The following is an 18,359-nucleotide window of genomic DNA, read 5'->3' on the forward strand; positions in this document are numbered from 1 at the left end:
ATCAGTCCAACGGATGGATTGCAAGTCACGTCTTGGCCAAGCTGAGAGATCTGAAGTCCAGGGTATTGTTTTGCTCTACATTCAACTGCCTCTGGAGCTGAGCAAATGTGATAACCACTAGCAATGATGTTCTTAATGGATTCATTATCTCCACCTTCAGAGCCAGAGGTTGGCTGACCAAGGTTGATCCAGTCTGACCACACACACGTTTCACCACCAACGCAGGCGGTAGGTGTTCCTAGTGTTAAGGTTGTTGTAGGAGTACTAGTAGAGGTCGGAGTCTGAGCTTTTGGACTTGTTGAAGGTGGTGCTGTAGATGTTGAGGTTATAGTAGTGGGTTTGGGAGTAGTGGTGTGAAGAACTGTTGAGGTTGTTGTGGTGCTTGGTATGTGGGTTGTGTCTGTAACATCTGTAGAGTCCAAACGATTTGGCCTACTAACTAATATGACCATTCTATGGTTTCACACGACTCGTCTGATGCTGGTACCACCGATGTGCCAACCTCTGTCTGTAGCATCCGAACCGTTTGGTCTACAACCCCCACATGTGTCACTGAATGGAAGCATGGTGGTAGTTTTGTGCCAACAAAAAAAAATGGGTTATGTCTTTTATTTTACATTTATTTAACCAGGTTGCCCAGTTGAGAAGAAGTTCTCATTTACAACTGCGACCTGGCCAAGATAAAGCAAAGCAGTCTGACACAAACATCACAGAGTTACACTTGGAATAAACAGACATGCAGTCAATTACACAATAGAAAAATCTATATACAGTGTGTGCAAATGAAGTAAGATTAGGGAGGTAAGGCAATAATAAATAGGCCGTAGTGGCAAAATAATTACAATTTCGCAAATAAACACTGGAGTGATAGATGTGCAGAAGATGAATGTGCAAGTAGAGATACTGGGGTACAAAGGAGCAAATATACTGTATATATATATATATATATATATATATATATATATATATATATATAAATAAAATAAATAACAATATGGTTATTATATGGTTAAATATGTATAAAAAACACAAATATTTCCTGAACTTTCTTATACCTCCAGAAACTTTTTTGGCATTAATGAATGTGTTATTCAAAGCGTTCTATGGGCTACAGTAGTAAACGCCAAATTCAATATTTAATCAACTAAAAAACAAAGACTTTTCAAAGTACATCCAATCTCTATCATATTTATGAACTTGAACAATAAATGAATGAGCTAGCCTACTTCATGCTTCTCAAAACCAGCTAATCCACAAAACCTGTTGCACAACTTGCTATGACTGTCTCCATCATGGTTATTGTCCTTTCACCATTGTCTGTGGATATGTAAGGCTGCAGTGTTAATCATTGTCACCATCCTCAGGTCTCACATCTGTATAGCACATGTATTATGAAGCTTACCTGCAATCTCAGGCAACCTTGACATTGAGGGGATGATGTTAACTGTGGCCTTTGTTGTATCCTCTGAAATCAAAGTGTATGTTAATAAGTTACATGACGTTTTACTGTAAATCATTGTGGAATCCTGTGTATTTCAGGCTCTGTATTGTAGTTCTCTTGCCAATCCTACATTTACCTGTTTATCAATCATAACTCATGCTAAAGGGCACATAAAGGCAGGACTGAGCGTATTCCCTCATTGTTAGGCTGTCCAATGAGATAAACATTGGAGCTATTGTGAGAGTGCTATGACATACAGTAACATACAGTTTAGCCCTGTCAACACTAAAGTACAAGGTTTCATGTAAAACAAAATCATGAATTCTACCTACCACTTTGAGAGGCAGTTAAACCAATCGCCAGAGCCATCCATAATAACACCCATGTGGGCGTCTGTGTTGTCCCCATGGTCATCCTCTGGGTAGTGAACACAGGTGGTATGAGAAAGGTACTTGTTGGTTCTTGGCTTTATACCACCTGAGTGAAGGGAAGGTCCTTGGTTCTTCTGGACGTGAAGGTGTGGCAGAAGGGTTGGCTCTGTTCCAAGCATTTCATGGCCCTCTAATACCGGTATGAGAGGCTTAAACCCCATTTTCTCATTGCACAGAAAAAGGTATCAACAAGTGGTTCCTAGATTTGTTTACCTTCTGACCAAGTTGAAATATTTATTGAGACCAACCAAATAAACTAAACGTATATGTCAACCTAGTCTTGAGTTGAGCCACAACCCAGGAGGATATAGCCCTGACCCATCATTCAGGAGACACAGTGTTCATAGACAATGTTCATAACAATTTTTATTGCATTAGTTAACTACTAGATTCTTTACATTTTTTAATTCAAATATATATGGACTGAATAAATAACAAAATAGGTCAAAAAGTGTGTGTTAATTTGTTTTGTTTATCTTCTAATGACTCTTTTAACAGACCAACATAACACGCTCCAGGTGTGTTCCTATGATAAGAGTAAATACTGATTCAATATATTGTCCTTACATTGAGGCTGAAATGTCTTATTGTTTCTCTTATCACTGTAACGGTTTTCTATAGGTGAAGTAGAGTCGGACCAAAATGCAGCGTGGCTATTGCGATCCATGTTTAATGAGACAAAGTAAACACGATCAAATACAAAAACAAAAAAACGTAACACGAAAACCGAAACAGCCTAATACTGGTGCAAAGTAACACAGCGACAGAAACAAGGACACTAAGGACAATCACCCACGAAACACTCAAAGAATATGGCTGCCTAAATATGGTTCCCAATCAGAGACAACGACAAACACCTGCCTCTGATTGAGAACCACTTCAGACAGCCATAGACTTAACTAGAACACCCCACTAAGCTACAATCCCAATACCAACACACCACATACAAAAACCCATGCCACACCCTGGCCTGACCAAATAAATGAAGATAAACACAAAATACTTCGACCAGGGCGTGACAGAACCCCCACCCTAAGGTGCGGACTCCCGGACGCACATCAAAACAATAGGGAGGGTCCGGGTGGGCGTCTGTCCATGGTGGCGGCTCCGGCGCGGGACCTGGACCCCACTCTATCAATGTCTTAGTCTCTCCTCCTCGCGTCCTAGGATAGTCCACCCTCGCCGCCGACCATGGCCTAGTAGTCCTCACCCAGAAACCCACTGGACTGAGGGGCAGCTCGGGACTGAGGGGTAGCTCGGGACTGAGGGGTAGCTCGGGACTGAGGGGTAGCTCGGGACTGAGGGGTAGCTCGGGACTGAGGGGTAGCTCGGGACTGAGGGGTAGCTCGGGACTGAGGGGAAGCTCGGGACTGAGGGGAAGCTCAGCACCGAGGGGAAGCCCAGCACCGAGGGGAAGCCCAGCACCGAGGGGAAGCTCAGCACCGAGGGGAAGCCCAGCACTGAGGGGAAGCCCAGCACTGAGGGGAAGCTCAGGCAGGTAGTTGGATCCGGCAGATCCTGGCTGTCTGGCGGTTCTGGAAGAGTCTGGCTGACTGGCGGTTCTGGAAGAGTCTGGCTGACTGGCGGTTCTGGAAGAGTCTGGCTGACTGGCGGTTCTGGAAGAGTCTGGCTGACTGGCAGATCTGGAAGAGTCTGGCTGACTGGCAGATCTGGAAGAGTGGCTGACTGGCAGATCTGGAAGAGTCTGGCTGACTGGCTGATCTGGAAGAGTCTGGCTGACTGGCTGATCTGGAAGAGTCTGGCTGACTGGCAGATCTGGAAGAGTCTGGCTGACTGGCAGATCCTGGCAGACTGGCTGCTCTGGCTGCTCCATGCTGACTGGCTGCTCCATGCTGATTGGCGGCTCTGGCTTCTCCATGCTGACTGGCGGCCCTGGCTGCTCCATGCTGACTGGCGGCCCTGGCTGCTCCATGCTGACTGGCGGCCCTGGCTGCTCCATGCTGACTGGTGGCCCTGGCTGCTCCATGCTGACTGGCGGCCCTGGCTGCTCCATGCTGACTGGCTGCTCCATGCTGACTGGCTGCTCCATGCTGACTGGCGGCTCCATGCTGACTGGCGGCTCCATGCTGACTGGCGGCTCCATGCTGACTGGCGGCTCCATGCTGACTGGCGGCTCTGGCTGCTCCATGCTGACTGGCGGCTCTGGCTGCTCCATGCTGACTGGCGGCTCTGGCTGCTCCATGCTGACTGGCGGCTCTGGCTGCTCCATACAGACTGGCGGCTCCGGCTGCTCCATACAGACTGGCAGCTCTGGCGGCTCCTTGCAGACTGGCAGCTCCGGCGGCTCCTTGCAGACTGGCAGCTCCTTGCAGGCTGGCAGCTCCTTGCAGACTGGCAGCTCCTTGCAGACTGGCAGCTCCTTGCAGACTGGCAGCTCCTTGCAGACTGGCAGTTCTATGCAGACTGGCAGTTCTATGCAGACTGGCAGTTCTATGCAGACTGGCAGTTCTACGCAGACTGGCAGTTCTACGCAGACTGGCATTTCTGAACAGGCGGGAGACTCCGGCAGCGCTGTAGAGGAGGAAGGCTCTGGCAGCGCTAAACAGGCGGGAGACTCCGGCAGCGTTGGAGAGGAGGAAGGCTCTGGCAGCGCTGGACAGGCGAGGCGCACTGTAGGCCTGATGCGTGGTGCTGGCACTGGTGGTACTGGGCCGAGAACACACACAGAAAGCCTGGTGCGGGGAGCTGCCACCGGAGGGCTGATGCGTGGAGTTGGTACTGGATAGACCGGACCATGCAGGCGCACTGGAGCTCTTGAGCACCGAGCCTGCCCAACCTTACCTGGTTGAATGCTCTCTGTCGCCCTGCCAGTGCGGCGAGGTGGAATAGCCCGCACTGGGCTATGCAGGCGAACCGGAGACACCGAGCGCAAGGCTGGTGCCATGTAAGCCGGCCCAAGGAGACGCACTGGGGACCAGATGCGTAGAGCCGGCTTTATGGCACTTGGCTCGATGCTCACTCTAGCCCGGCCGATACGAGGAGCTGGAATGTACCGCACCGGGCTATGCACCCGCACTGGAGACACCGTGCACACCACAGCATAACACGGTGCCTGCCCGGTCTCTTTAGCCCCCCGGTAAGCACAGGGAGTTTGCGCAGGTCTCCTACCTGGCGTAGCCATACCCCCTGTTAGCCCCCCCCCCCAATACATTTTTGGGGCTGACTCTCAGGCTTCCATCCGCGTCGCCGTGCTGCCTCCTCATTCCAGCGCCTCTACACTTTCGCCGCCTCCAGTTCTTCTTTGGGGCGGCGATATTCTCCTGGCTGAGCCCAGGGTCCTCTTCCGTCAAGGATCTCCTCCCAAGTCCATAATTCCTTATTTCGTATCTCCTGCTGCCGCTGTTGCTTCTCCTGCTGCTCCTGCTGCCGCTTGGTCCTGTTGTGGTTGGGTGATTCTGTAACGGTTTTCTATAGGTGAAGTAGAGTCGGACCAAAATGCAGCGTGGCTATTGCGATCCATATTTAATGAGACAAAGTAAACACGATCAAATACAAAAACAAATAAATGTAACACGAAAACCGAAACAAAGCAAAGTAACACAGCGACAGAAACAAGGACACTAAGGACAATCACCCACGAAACACTCAAAGAATATGGCTGCCTAAATATGGTTCCCAATCAGAGACAACGACAAACACCTGCCTCTGATTGAGAACCACTTCAGACAGCCATAGACTTAACTAGAACACCCCACTAAGCTACAATCCCAATACCAACACACCACATACAAAAACCCATGCCACACCCTGGCCTGACCAAATAAATGAAGATAAACACAAAATACTTCGACCAGGGCGTGACAATCACAAAGAGTTTTTACACACAATGGCAATATTGCTCATGACTTGATATGAAGGAAACCCTTGATTACATTACTAATTAATTGTTTATAATCACAAAATGCTATTAGTATTGTTGCAATGCACAATGTGGTTATGTGGTGCTGTGTAATGTAGCTCCACCATCTCATGCCCTTATATAAACGTTCTTGTAGAAGGGTCGTTCCTTTGGATTTCAATCACTTTTTGACTACACCCCTTTTTACTTGAACAAAACTTTCTATACATATTAGAAGTAGTCAGAAAGTAACTTTTTGGACCTGAATGACAAAACATTTAGGAGATAGATTTGCTCAAAGTTTACCCATTTTTCATACCCCACCCTACCATTAGACATCCATGTCTTCATCACTTGAAAAGAGAAACGGTTTAGTTTGATATTATTTAAAAGCTTGCAAACAGGGTAGTCAAACTATTTTATAAAAATAATTAAAATATATATATATTTTAATACATTTGTTACCTAAAACATAAATTATTTAAAAATGCATGTATTCCAATCTTCATATATGTTGTAGCTTAGAGCCTATTTTAGAACATCTGAGGTCTTTATGTTGTGACTGACAACAGTGTCATGTTTTGACATATAAAAATCAACATTTCTACTTTCAAATGGTAGCACAACGATGGTTGGAGGTCCACACATCAGAGAATGTTGACTTGAATGGGAACATCAGTTGTTTTAAATTGTTTTGTCAATCTTCCATTCAAACCCATTCAAATCATAGAAATATAGATAATAGAACAGCCATTCCTATTTAATTTTAAATAGTTTTACAACACTGTTTGCAAGGTTTTAAACTATAACATACTCAACCGTTTACCTTTTCCAGTGCTGAAGACATGGATGTCTCATGGTAAGATGGGGTATGCAAAATGGGTCAACTTTGAGCACTTCTATCTACACTTTCTGACCATTTCTACCATGTGCAAATATCTATGGAAAGTTATGTTCAAATCAAAAGGAGTGCGGACAAAAAGTGAATGAAATCAAATGGAACGACCCAGAACCGAGGTTCAAAATGAATGTGTTTTGGCATGAAAACCCCCTTTTGGATTCAAAATACACCCATTAAAACTGAATGAACGGAATATATTGTTGAAAGCTGTGTTCCAGTTGCAAAGCATCACTTGATTCATGATTTAAAAATGCAATTGTCACTGAGCTATTCATGAATTTCACACAAGGGTTAGGAAGATTCTACTTAAACTGTATCCCCAACTAGACCTTTGCCAAGATTATTAAGGATATTGATACCATCTTGTCATTTCAACATACAGTCATATCCTTGAAAGTAAATGATAGCAGGTTATTTTTAGGTACTCGTAAGCATGTACATAGGTAGCTAATAACAGTTTTGTTATTTAGCGGACGCTCTTATCCAGAGTGACTTACAGTAATTGCATTCATCTTAAGATAGCTCAGTGGGACAACCACATACAGTTGAAGTCGGAAGTTTACATGCACCTTAAAAAAAATTGTAGACCTGTACCAGGCTGGGAAGACTGAATCTGCAATAGGTAAGCAGCTTGGTTTGAAGAAATCAACTGTGGAAGCAATTATTAGGAAATGGAAGACATACAAGACCACTGACAATCTCCCTCGATCTGGGGCTCCACGCAAGATCTCACCCCGTGGGGTCAAAATGATCACAAGAACGGTGAGCAAAAATCCCAGAACCACACAGGGGGACCTAGAGAATGATCTGCAGAGAGCTGGGACCAAAGTAACAAAGCCTACCATCAGTAACACACTACGCTGCCAGGGACTCAAATCCTGCAGTGCCAGACGTGTCCCCCTGCTTAAGCCAGTACATGTCCAGGCCCGTCTGAAGTTTGCTAGAGAGCATTTGGATGATCCAGAAGAAGATTGGGAGAATGTCATATGGTCAGATGAAACCAAAATATAACTTTTTGGTAAAACCTCAACTCGTCGTGTTTGGAGGACAAAGAATGCTGAGTTGCATCCAAAGAACACCATACCTACTGTGAAGCATGGGGGTGGAAACATCATGCTTTGGGGCTGTTTTTCTGCAAAGGGGCCAGGACGACTGATCCGTGTAAAGGAAAGAATGAATGGGGCCATGTATCGTGAGATTTTGAGTGAAAACCTCCTTCCATCAGCAAGGGCATTGAAGACGTGGCTGGGTCTTTCAGCATGACAATGATCCCAAACACACCGCCCGGGCAATGAAGGAGTGGCTTCGTAAGAAGCATTTCAAGGTCCTGGAGTGGCCTAGCCAGTCTCCAGATCTCAACCCCATAGAAAATCTTTGGAGGGAGTTGAAAGTCCGTGTTGCCCAGCAACAGCCAAAAAACATCACTGCTCGAGAGGAGATCTGAATGGAGGAATGGGCCAAAATACCAGCAACAGTGTGTGAAAACCTTGTGAAGACTTACAGAAAACGTTTGACCTCTGTCATTGCCAACAAAGGGTATATAACAAAGTATTGAGATAAACTTTTGTTATTGACCAAATACTTATTTTCCACCATAATATGCAAATAAATTCATTAAAAATCCTACAATGTGATTTTCTGGATTTTTTTTCTAATTTTGTCTGTCATAATTGAAGTGTACCTATGATGAAAATTACAGGCCTCTCTCATCTTTTTAAGTGGGAGAACTTGCACAATTGGTGGCTGACTAAATACTTTTTTGCCCCACTGTATGTGCCCTTTGTTCCCCTATGGTGCGGTGTTCTAATGCCCGTTGCTGCATGTGAGTACCTGTGCTGTGCATTTTGGGCTTTTGTCCCCTTGTGGTGGATTGCGCAGATGACTACGGGTCTCGTCTCGTGTGATAATCATTGTGCGTGGGTGTTATTTATTCGAGGTACTCCTCGCACTTTTGTTTGGGTTTCAACCCTGTGTTTTTGTTACCTGTTTGTTTGGTCTTCATCCCCACGCTGTCATTTGGGGCTTCATAAAAAACCCTATAATGCATTCCTGCGTCTGCCTCCCGAATCTCTTCATACCAATGTGACAGATGGCACAAGCGGGGAGCCCAGCCAGGAGCATGTTACAGTAGTCCAGACGGGAGAGGACAAGAGCCTGGATTAGGATCTGCACCGCTTCCTTTGTGAAGTAGGGTCGTACTCTACGGATGTTGTAGAGCATGCAGGAGCGAGTCACTGCTTTGATGTTTGCAGAGAGCGACAGGGTGTTGTCCAGGGTCACTGAAAGGTCCTTTGCACTCTGAGAGGGCGACACTTTGGAGTTGTCAACCGTAATGGAGCGGTGTTTGTGCAAGCAGGCCTTTCCCTGGAGGAAGAGCAGTTACGTCTTGTTGAGGTTGAGCTGGAGGTAGTGGGCTGACATCCAAGTTGAGATATCTGCCAGGCACGCAGAGATGCGTGCCGCCACCTGGGTGTCAGAAGTGGGAAGGAGAAAAGTAGTTGAGTGTCATCTAAATAGCAATGAGAGACCATGTGAGGATACGATGGATATGAGTGACTTGGGAGTATAGAGATTAGAGGAGAGGGCCTAGAACCTGGGGGTCCTGGGGGACACCAGTAGCAAGAGTACATGGTGCAGACACAGATCCTCTCCACGTCACCTGGTAGGAGAGGCCAACCAGGTAGGATGTAATCCTAGAGTGTGCAGAGCCTGAGACCCACAACCTTGAGAGGGTAGAGAGGAGGATCTGATGGTTCATGGTGTTGAAGGCAGCGGATAGATCTAGGAGGATGAGAACAGAGGAGAGAGAGTCAGCTTTGGCAGTGTGGAGAGCTTCCATGACACAGAGAAGAAAAGGAAAACACAAACAAAGCCTAATATGTGGCTAATAAGACACAATAAAGGCATTTTAGCTACTTATATACACAATTATAAACTAACAAGTTTTTTATACTGTATGTGTAGCCTACCTTAAAGTAAAGTGTTACCAAATAAATCAGTTTGTATATTATACCCGTATTCATGTTTAACACCACAATAAGAATAATACGTAATTACCCCATAACATATCGCAAAATAATTGGTTTTAGTCATTAGCGCACAGTGCCATGGAGACTACACACTAGAAGGGCCATACACACCTGGACACAACAACCAGAGAGCTCTATGCCATGTATCCCTATGGCCAGTAATTAACTTAATAATAATTTTGGGTCATCGGTACAGATATCCAGGACTGTACATATACCATACATCAAAGTTAGTTGGGTCATAGTTGAAGCAAGAAAAATACCAGAACTGGGTCAAATACTTGAGGTGACTAGATTAACTTGCCTGTTATAATGTAACTAATGGAATAGTCCCAACAGTGCAACCTAGGCTTGGCCAAACCTGCACATCGGAAATTCAGGATTTTAAAACTTGATGTTAGATGGTTCTTCACCCTGAAAGTAGTCTATGGGCCAGGAGAAAATGTATTCCATGCTTCGGTTTTCTTTAGACAGCCACTACAAACTTCAGCTAACTTTAGCCACCACTAGATAACAATAAATGGAAGGGACATGTGTGAGGCACATGGGGATGTGTGAAACTTACTCCTCAGCCTGAAGTGTCCCCACTTGCACTAGCAAATATCTAGCTTTTCTTTTTGTCCTAGACTTGGCACTCCGGTACCGCTTGCCATGGGTAGTAGAGAGAACAGTCTATGACTGGGGTGGCTGGGTTCTTTGACAATTTTTAGGGCCTTCCTCTGACACAGCATGGTGTAGAGTTCCTGGATGGCAGGGAGCTTAGCCCCAGTGATGTACTGGGCCAAACGCACTACCCTCTGTCATCGTCAGGGCCGCAAGGCAGATGTCCTGGGTTTGAGCCTCAATGTGAGCCAAATCACCTTTTAGTGACATCAAACCAAATATGATGATTATTTCAGTTTATTTGACTGTGACATTTTGACAATTGCATACATGCCCCCATCAGTTCTAGCAGTGGCTAAAGTTAGCTGACATTTATAGTGGCTGTTAAGATAATGGATTACAGTTTCTCCTGGTCCACCGGCTACTATTAGGATGAGGAGCCATCTAACAACAAGCTGTAATATCCTGAATTTCCCCTTTAATAAAGCCTGTCTTGCTGTAGGTACTGTATTGCAGCTTTCAATTCATCTTGAAATTATATACAAATGTTAATTTAATCAACAGGAAGAAATGTCAGCCCATCTAACCATATAAGACCAGAGAAATTGGACTCTGCACTGATGCCCTAACCTCTTAGTTGAATGGTGTAGCAATTGAATCATCCCTTGGTTTGTTAATCACTTGAAAAAATTGCCAATTCCCACTTCATTCACTGCCAGTCCTTAGACTCACCAGCTTAAATATGTAGGCTGGCCATTGCAATGGTTGCACTGCCAAAGTTGCACTGTGTCAGCATTACAGCACTTCCAAGAACAGGATCTGGAACCCGGCACTCATGAATACATGTCCATTTAATAAAGTTGCATTTGATGTCATTGATGTGATAGAATTATTATTTGAAACTAATAATTTGATGGGGGACCTCCCTGATATGTAGGTCAGTAGGCCATATATTCAGCCATGAGTTATATCAGAACAAGAGCCGTGCAAAGGAGAATCGCTTTGTCAGTCCTAGAGACTCAATCAATCCTGCTGTAAAACAAAAATATATACATCATGTACACTAATATTCGTATTTACTTGTGCAGTGAAGCTAAAAGGTTTAATTTAGCTCTATACTCCAGCACTTTGGATGTGAGATCAAATGTTGTATGAGGCAACAGTACAGAATGTCAACTTTATTTGAGGGTATTTTCATACGTATCTGTTTCACAGAAATGAAAGCACTTTATTTTCCCTGATCAGCAATGTTTCCCTCTCTCCACAACATGTAGATATTTTGCACACAGAGCTTTTCATTTTACAGTTTAAACACATAGGTCTGTGGTTAGAACTCCGTGTGGGGAGTGGGGATCTCTTTCTGGGAGGAGATGGTCAGAGTGCATTGCTTGTCACTGAGAGCCAGACAAACTTGGGCATTAGTCTTATGTCTTTTTTGTAACCAAGCAGACAAAACAATATGTAGCCATAACTCAGCAAAGTGTAGTAGCTACAGTACATACTGTACATTTGGTGTGACGTAATGATGTGGACAGCTGAAAAAAAGCACAAAAATACAAGTGGAGCTTTTCATTCCCACTTTAGATGTTAATGCAGTTACCTAAATTAGCTCTGAGCAAATGAATTAATAATACCATACAAGGCTTTGTTAATCTCCCAAGATGTAACAATATTCTTCAAATGTTCCTTTTTTTAAGAGTTTTTCCTATATGTACTTGAAACTATAAAGAATTTAGAAACCTCAAAAAAGTGTTTGAGGAATTGTGGAATGTTTGTTCATCAGTTCGTACCTTGGGTTCTATCACCATTGACATGTACTGGTTCAATAGCCCTACCCACCTCTAGATACACAGGTGGAGCGGCTGCCCGCAGGCAGCTTGAGGAAGCAGTGACTCAGATGTGTTGCAACTGTTCTGGACAGAAGACCTTATGTGGTGAAACACATATACGTCTGTTTGCGTATGCAATTACACAGTCTCCGCTGTATGTCCATACTTCAATATTTGTCAGACCTTTTCTTCAGCAAATATTTGTAGCTCATTGGTGCCCTCCAATTTACACATAAATTACACTTGGTGAGCCCCCCCCCAAAAAAACGTATAATCTCTCACACTAATACTAGCATACAACCACATTGCCAAAATGAGTCTAACATTAGCTTTAAAAATATAGCACGTATGTAAGTTGTAACAGATGGGTAGACCGTCCAACCGACAGACAGCTCTCACCCGCACCCCTGGAGCATTGTGGGAGTCAGGGCAAGGGTCATTTGGATGAGACCTCATGCAATGAGGGTCGAAACATTTTTGCCTCAATTGTATGTGGCTGCATTTACATACGTACAACAACAGTCTGTTGAAAAAAAAAAGTCAAATATGTCTCATTGCTACAATGAACTATCTTGACTTCTCATATTGATGGTTGGATATGTTGAATTTGCATTTTTCTGGGATTTTCTCTCAAGCTCAGTTGGGACAACATCAGGTAACAGCATTACCAAACAATGATAAACTCCTTCAACCAAGTCATATTGGACATGAGAAATGATAGACTGAACAAATGTAAAATGCAACATGTAACAATTTCAAAGATTTTACTGAGTTATAGTTCATATAAGGAAATCAATCAATTGAAATAAATTCATTAGGGCCTCAGGATCTCATCACGGTATCTCTGCGCATTCAAATTTCCATCGATAACATGCAATTGTGTTTGTTGTCCGTAGCTTATGTTTGCCATTACCATAACCCCACCGCCACCATGGGGCACTGTGTTTACAACATTGAGCAAACCGCTCTCCCACACGACACTATACACACTGTCTGCCATCTGTACAGTTGAAACCAGGATTCATTCATGAAGAGCACACTTCTCCAATGTGCCAGAGGCGCTCGAAAGTGAGCATTTGCCCACTGAAGTCGGCTACAATGCCGAACTGAAGTCAGGTCAAGACCCTGGTGAGAACATTGAGCACACAGATGAGCTTCCCTGAGATGGTTTCTAACAGTTTGTGCAGAAATTCTTCGGTTGTGCAAATCCAGTTTCATCAGCTGTCTGCGGTGGCTGGTCTTCGCCGATCCCACATATGAAGAAGCCGCATGTGAAGGTCCTGGGCTGGTGTGGTCACTCATGGTCTGCGGTTGTGAGGCCGGTTGGACGTACTGCCAATTTTTCTAAAACAATGTTGGAGGTGGCTTATGGTAGAGAAATCAACATTAAATTAGCTGCCAAAAGCTCTGGCGGACATTCCTGCAGTCAGCAGGCCAATTGCAGGCTCCCTCAAAACTTGAGACATCTGTGGCATTGTGTTGTGTGACAAAACTGCACATTTTAGAGAGGCCTTTAATTGGCCCCAGCACAAGGTGCACCTGTGTAATGATCATGCTGTTTAATCAGCTTCTTGACATGCCACCTGTCAGGTGGATGGATTATCTTGGCAAAGGAGAAATTCTCATTTTCTCAGATATTTTGTTTCAGGACCAAAACGTCAAATGTTGTGTTTTTATTTTTGTTCAGAATATTTGCAGTGCATCAGTGCAACAATGTCATCATAACCGGACAAAAGTGATCACACCAATGTACTTTTTCTCCTCAACTTTCCCAAACATGCATTTTCTATGCTGTAGGCCACAATCAGCAATTTGCAAGAGCAAGCCTGCTTCTTTCCCCAAATAGGCTATTAGGCATAGCATTAATAAAACATGAAAATATATGTTCAGTAATTTTTGCAGCCTATAGCTTTTCCTAGGATTTCACGAGAAGGGGAATGCCTATTGCGGAAAGGCTTGCATAGCCTATAGCCTGTTGGGCACGGGAACAGTTGGAAGAGAGTGGCTAGTGATGTGTAGCCAAAGTAAGAAGCTAAATATGGAGATATTAGGCCATTCATTAGATAAATATTAGGACTATAGGCTAAACATTTACCTGTCAAAGTCCAAGAAAAATAACAGTTATGTAACGAACCTCGTCCTCCTCTTCTGAGGAGGAGTAGCGAGAAGGATCGGAGGACCAATTTGCAGCGTGGTAAGTGTCCATGATGTTTATTTTAATACATAAACTGAACACTACGAAATACAAAACAATAAACGTGAAATGAACGAAACAGTCCCATGTGGCACGAACACTAACACGGAAGACAAACACCCACAACCCAAAAGTGAAACCCAGGCTACCTAAGTATGATTCTCAATCAGGGACAACAATTGACAGCTGCCTCTGATTGAGAACCATACTAGGCCGAACTCAAAAACCAACATAGAAAAACAAACATGGACTGCCCACCCAACTCACGCCCTGACCATACTAAAACAAAGATAAAATAACAGAACTAAGGTCAGAACGTGACAAGTTAACAGGTTATGAAATTACAAATCTGTAGGTGTTCCTCCAGGCTGCACTCAAAGATTCACTATTGATAAGGCCTAGGCTTACTTTTTCAGAAAATAAAATGATTAAACCTGGGCTACAACAACACAATGCAATGAGGAATGTATTATTTTTATCAAGCGAATACACAATTATTGTAAACTGGCTCATTCGAATAGCCCCTCACACATGAACTGCAGTTTACAGCCTAGACTAGAGTTTTGTACTCACCTGAAAACAATAACATTCTTTATTATATTGTGTTGTTGTAGCCTAGGTAGGAAACATATCTGGTCCCTAAAAAACTTAAACAATAGGGTAGCTTCTCCATCTGTGTACGCAGGCACTGGGAGGGAGCGCAATCAGCTAGGCTATCTATGATGTCATTATTTTATAAACTTTCTTTTCATTCACTGTGTAAATTGACTGGATATAATCACATTTATTTATAAAGCCCTTATTACGTCAGCAGATGTCACAAAGTGCCTTACAGAAACTCAGCCTAAAACCCCTGCAGCATTAAGTCTAACATTGAGTTTATGAATTATGGGCTAATATGCATACGCTTCTAATTTAGGCCTTATGCTCGAGATGTAGCCTGTCTTCATTGTTTGGTTGCGCAATTAGCGACTGTCCTCTCCGTTGCCAAAGATATTCCTTTTAAATCTTGTGGAGTCCCAGGAAAAGCCAGACTACAAAAGCTTGTTAGACACCTATATTGAATTATTTTCCTAAGCCTACTAATAGCCTATTGGAGGAAATATACTTGTTGCTGTTGCTTGCTGAATGTAAAATAGGCTATAGCATTAATGGGTGGGGAGTTGGAAGGTGTTAGTTGAGAATTATCTGTTAATTGAATTATTAGAATATTCCGCGCTGAAACATATAATTGTATGGAATTGATTAGAATGCATAAAATCATAATCAATAAATGTGTAGTCCTAGTCAGAATTAGGGTAAAACAATATGTCTTTATGGTATTTTAAACACAGGCTGTCTGAGCTTGTTGCCGACCTGACTAGAGATTTGGGAGAGAACGGGGAGTACGTCTCAAGGACAAGGTCACTATCTCTGTCGGCTGAGTAGTGAGACAGACAGTGTGTGCGTAGCAGGACATTGTGTGTGTCTGTTTGTGTGTGCATATGGTTTTGTGTATGTGTGTGCGTATGGTTGTGTATGTGTGTGTGTGTGTGTATATGGTTGTGTGAATGTGTGGGCGTATGGTTGTGTGTGTGTGTGTGTGTATATGGTTGTGTGTATGTGTGTGCATATGGTTGTGTGAGCGTATGGTTGTGTGTATGTGTGTGTATATGGTTGTGTGAATGTGTGGGAGTGAGAAGTCAGTATAAAATGAATTGATTTGTATTCTTGACTTTAGAACGTTCCCGTGAATAAACCTTTTTGACTATTTTATCTGTTCACGCCAGATACTGACTGGGATTCTGATCCAAGCCCTACTTTTTTTTAAAGGTATCAGTGACCAAAAACAGATGTATTTCTCTATTCCCATTCAAGTGAAATCCATAGACTAGGGCCTAATGAATTCATTTCAATTGACTGATTTCCTCATATGAACTGTAACTCAGTAAAACATTTGAAATTGTAGCATGTTGCATTTATATTTTTGTTCAGTGAAATTACCACATGATATCACCATCGAAGGCCAAAACTCCATCCCACCAAAACAGGCTGAAATTTCAGGTGGTCTTTTTAAACCGCTCTTAAACTAAAAGGGCATCATCATTTTCACAATTTGAGTATTCTTCCAAACTCATAATGCGGAAATATAGACTGAGAGTACAAAATATTAGCGACACCTGCTCTTTCCATGACAGACTGACCAGGTGAATCCAGGAGAAAACTTTGATCACTTAAGAGTTGTTAAGGGATTTGTTTTTATCAATAATGACTAATTATGTATACGTTTCAATCAGGACTGACTAATCAGAATACTATTATGTTACTGTATAGATGTATGAATTTTCTTTTAATCCTAGTACTGTAAATATAATCAAGAATTAGAACAATGACTGTCTGTTCCTTGGTAGAAATGAATTAACTTATCATCAGACTGGCTAGAATGCTTGTCTACACAGGAAGACCTTGGCTCGGTCATAAATTATATTAACTTGGTAGGGAGACGATGTGGGAAGGCTTGAGATACTGCCTTTGTACCAGGGTGGGAGAAGAGACAGTTTGAAAACTAATGACGTCATTTTCAGTTTCTAACCTGTGTTAAACTGTATCGTGTTCAGTACTGGATGCACAGATTGGGATATAATGGTGGCATATGGACTGAGGGAAGTAACTTCATTTACATGTGGGATGGACTCATATGTTGTATGTATATAAAAACAGAGCCAGAGCTCTGGAAAAGTGTGTGTTCCACAGACCATCTAGGCTTCTGATATGTTTGTATTAAAAGCCTATATTAAATTCAAGTTCTTGTAAGTGTTAAATTTTGTAACGATCCTCCACGACATAACTTGGCGAGCTAGCCAGGAGAGACAGGGACCACGGAGTGACGTTCCGGGCTGATGACGGTTTCTTTGGACAATCTTGCAAACAAAGGTGGCCGCCTAACTATAAAAAGGTAAGCATGTTCTTACATAGTTAAAATGTTTGTAGATTGCTTCAGAGATCCTGTCTCAGCGAGAGGGGCGTCACGTAGGTCTCTCTTTAAATTTCCTAAACCCAGTAGAATGCTAAGAACTTTTGAATTCAATGAAGTGCATGCATGTGTGATTTTGGAGGTTGTTAAATATATATTTGCATTTGTAAGGACTAAGTATGGGGAGACGGGTAGACCTTGCCGGAGTCAGGCATTTAGCGGAGGGGGTTTGCACTCATTCTGGTCGGACCGTTCGAATGGACCCAAGTGTCTGGTTTGATTGGGAGGAGTTGTTCCGTCTGATTCTACTTGACCAGGCTCGACTATCTCAGGATCTGTTTTGGAATGTGCGTAAACACAGCCCAATCAACCTGAGCGGGACCTGTGTTGGGTGTGTGTGATTCGGACTGCCCCTCTCACCGAGCCATTCATTTGGGGACCTTGTGTGGTTTGACTAGGTGCGGTTGTTTGCGCTCTCTGGCTGAGCTGCCTGGCCTGGTGTGGGGCAGCTGCTGCCTGCTCATAGGGTCATAAACGTATCAAAAAATAAGTAGAAAAATCCACAAATACCGCCCTTTAAGAAAAAGATTAGAAAGGGGTCTGCTTGGGTGGTGTATTCACGGTTACCACCTCTAAGAAGAAAGAGGGACTGCTCAGGTGAATAGATAGGGAGCGGAAGAACTCTGACCCAATTTGGCTGGGTTCAACTGCTAAATAGATCCTGCGGATAAAACGCTCCGTCTGGCTAAACGGGGGTCTGTAAATCGGTAGGTCACGCCACAATATTGCTCTAATTAAAAATCCTGTAATACCGCTTCAATAAAGTTAGTAGAAGGACTGAATGGACAGGTTACTTATGAATACAGCTCTAAAATAATAGAGATCTGCATAAATAAGTAGTTAGAAAAATCCACGAATACCACCCTTTAAAAGAGATCAGAAAAGGGGTCTGTTGGGTGGTGTATTCACGGTTACCGCCTTTAGAAGAGAGAGAGGGACTGCTCAGGTGAATAGATAGGGAGCGGAAGAACTCTGACCCGATTTGGCTGGGTTCAACTGCTAAATAAATCCTATAGGATAATACCGGCTTATGTAGGAGAAGTAAATTAAGTTAGGAGG

The 18,359-nt window shown here is 43.5% G+C and overlaps 1 pseudogene; it reads right to left on the reverse strand.

Annotated features, from left to right (window-relative positions):
* Nucleotides 1-264: 264 nt before the first annotated feature.
* On the reverse strand, nt 265-9,655 carry LOC118965043 (annotated as a pseudogene).
* Between the last annotated feature and the right edge of the window lie 8,704 nt (nt 9,656-18,359).

The sequence above is a fragment of the Oncorhynchus mykiss genome, chromosome 6 (genome assembly GCF_013265735.2).
Source record: "Oncorhynchus mykiss isolate Arlee chromosome 6, USDA_OmykA_1.1, whole genome shotgun sequence".
In the NCBI taxonomy this organism is placed as follows: Eukaryota; Metazoa; Chordata; class Actinopteri; order Salmoniformes; family Salmonidae; genus Oncorhynchus; species Oncorhynchus mykiss.